The sequence below is a fragment of the Oxyura jamaicensis genome, unplaced genomic scaffold (genome assembly GCF_011077185.1).
Source record: "Oxyura jamaicensis isolate SHBP4307 breed ruddy duck unplaced genomic scaffold, BPBGC_Ojam_1.0 oxyUn_random_OJ65808, whole genome shotgun sequence".
In the NCBI taxonomy this organism is placed as follows: domain Eukaryota; kingdom Metazoa; phylum Chordata; class Aves; order Anseriformes; family Anatidae; genus Oxyura; species Oxyura jamaicensis.
The window spans coordinates 4,893-7,611 of NW_023307950.1; the positions used below are offsets into that span (position 1 = coordinate 4,893).

At 43.6% G+C, this 2,719-nt stretch overlaps 1 long non-coding RNA gene across 1 annotated transcript; it reads left to right on the top strand.

The window, feature by feature from the left end:
* The first annotated feature begins 531 nt into the window (after positions 1-531).
* LOC118159044 lies at positions 532-2,645 on the top strand. Its single transcript, XR_004746980.1, has 2 exons — positions 532-939; positions 2,584-2,645. It is a non-coding gene; the product is annotated as an uncharacterized LOC118159044 (long non-coding RNA).
* Positions 2,646-2,719: the final 74 nt, after the last annotated feature.

Here is a 2,719-nt window from a genome sequence, read left to right on the forward strand (position 1 = left end):
TGTTAGAAAACATAATTCCCCGATATGGGATTGTAGAAGCAATAGATTCTGATAGGGGATCACAATTTGTGTCAAAAGTGTCCCGTGACACAATGAAAGCTTTAGGAATCAAATGGGAATATCATACTCCCTGGCATCCTCAGAGCTCGGGGAAAGTAGAACAGATGAACGGGGAAATTAAAAAGCAACTTACTAAATTAATGTTAGAAACGAAAACCTCTTGGATAAAGTGCTTGCCGCTAGCTTTGTTAAGTATACGCGTGAAGCCCAGGACTGATCTGGGAATCTCCCCTTTTGAAATGCTGTATGGTATGCCTTACGATCTTGAGATACCCCTTGATCATCCCCACCTACAAGATGATCAATTAAAACCTTACCTCACACAATTGATAAATAGACGCAGGGAATTACAGAAAAAGGGTTTAATTGTGCAACGTCCTCCTTTGGATATGGCAATCCACAAGATACAGCCTGGAGATAAGGTCCTGATAAAAACTTGGAAAGAAGTTACATTAACACCACAATGGGAAGGCCCCTATGTTGTTTTGCTTACTACAGAAACAGCTGTCCGGACTGTGGAGAAAGGATGGACACATGCCAGCCGTGTTAAAGGACCCATCTGTGACGAGAAGTGGGAGATCGCTCCAGGAAACAAAGACCTGAAGCTCACATTGCGACGAACTCGATAGGTACCGTGGGTTAAGGTAGAGGCTCTCCCCTGAAGAACACTACTGCTGCCGAGAAGAACTAAAACCTCGTAGTTGGCTGCAACCCAACTGACGAGTGAGGCAGAGGAGTGAATAAGTGGGGAAAGAAATGGGCCTCAGCCATTCCTATCGGTATTTAGGGGTTCTCGCAGTGATTTCATCCTGCATAGCGACTCAACACCACCCCCACCAACCCTTTAAATGGACTTTAAGTCGATTCGAGGATCAACAGGTTATTGCTACCCAGATAACATCGGGGGGGCCAAGCTTTACTTCTACACTATGTAAGCTGATCCCGAGGCCCCAATGCTGGGAATATATGGGATTTTATATGTGCCCGAGTTCGAATCCTGGAAAGGGGTACTGCAACTCCCCTAATCAATATTACTGCAGCTACTGGGGTTGTGAGACTATAGCCCCTAGCTGGATACCGGGATACGGTAGAGATAAATACTTAAGGGTCCAATGGGGTCCATATGGGTGCATTCCACCGCAAGGGTGGGGAGGACGTGGAAACTGCAAATATCTTTTTTTAAATGTTACCCAACCCACGGATAGAGGGTGGAACATGGGAAGAGTGTGGGGAATAAGGTATACGGAACCTGGAACTGACAAGGGAGGACTCATACTAATAAAGAAGGAAATACCCGAGACTTCCAAGGTAGTCGGGCCTAATAAAGAGTTATTAGGGGAAGTCTTGATTGCCCAGACTGTAAAGATACCTGGGACTGCCTGACCTACTACAGTGTTTTTCAATAAGTCGACAGAGTTATCCTTTCCCACACTGCTTCCAAGCATTGTGAAAAAGAAAGAGGTTGTACCCGGGAGTAGTATGTGGAAAGTTATAAATGCTAGTTTCCAGGTACTAAATCAAACTAATCCTGAGATAACTGAAGGGTGCTGGCTATGTGTAAGTGTTAAGCCCCCATATTATGAAGCTATAGGGGATATGGGGAGGTCTGAATATTCAAATGAGTTAAATCCTTCCAAATGCAGTTGGGGTCAGGAAATCGGGATAACTTTGACTCAAGTTACAGGAAAAGGTAGATGTGTCGGCACAGTTCCAAGAGATAAAAATGATCTGTGCCATGTCACTGAAAAAATGGACCGAACCCACAAATGGTTAATTCCTGCAAATAACACTAGGTGGGTATGTTCATCGTTAGGAGTCACTCCTTGCATATCTTTAAAATTGTTTAGCACATCTCATGATTTTTGTGTACAGGTGGCCATTATACCAAGGATTCAATACCACACTGAAGAGTATATGTATACCCATCACACAGTGGCTGAATACCATCTGGTAAAGAGGGAGCCTATTACGGCCGTCACCTTAGCCACTTTAATGGCTCTCGGGGCTGCAGGTGCAGGAACTGGAATTGCTTCCCTGGTAAAACAAAGCCAGGAATTTACTTCTCTACGCATTGCCGTAGATGAGGATCTGGCCCGTATAGAGCAATCAATAACAGCTCTGGAAAAATCGGTTAGGTCATTATCTGAAGTGGTACTCCAAAACCGTAGAGGGTTGGATTTGATTTTCTTACAACAAGGAGGACTGTGTGCAGCCCTGCGTGAAGAATGTTGTGTATATGCAGATCATACTGGGGTGGTGAGAGATACAATGACTAAATTGCGGGAAGGATTAGAAAAACGCAAAAGGGAAAATGAGGCTCGTCAGAATTGGTATGAATCCTGGTTTAATTACTCACCTTAGCTTACTACCCTGCTATCAACCATAGCGGGGCCCTTGTTGTTACTTATATTAGCACTGACTTTTGGACCATGTATATTCAATCGAGTAATTGCAATTGTAAAAAGCCGATTAGAGGCAGCTCATCTTATGCTCGTGCGTGCTAAGTATGAATCTCTTGAGCAGGAGGACAACGCAGAAACTTTGATGCTCAGCAAGCAAATATTGCAAAAATTCAATGAACAAAATATGTTAGAAAAAGAAAAAGGAGGGATTGTAATAAATTAGTGGGGGTTTGTTCATTGTCTTTGAGGAATTTGGA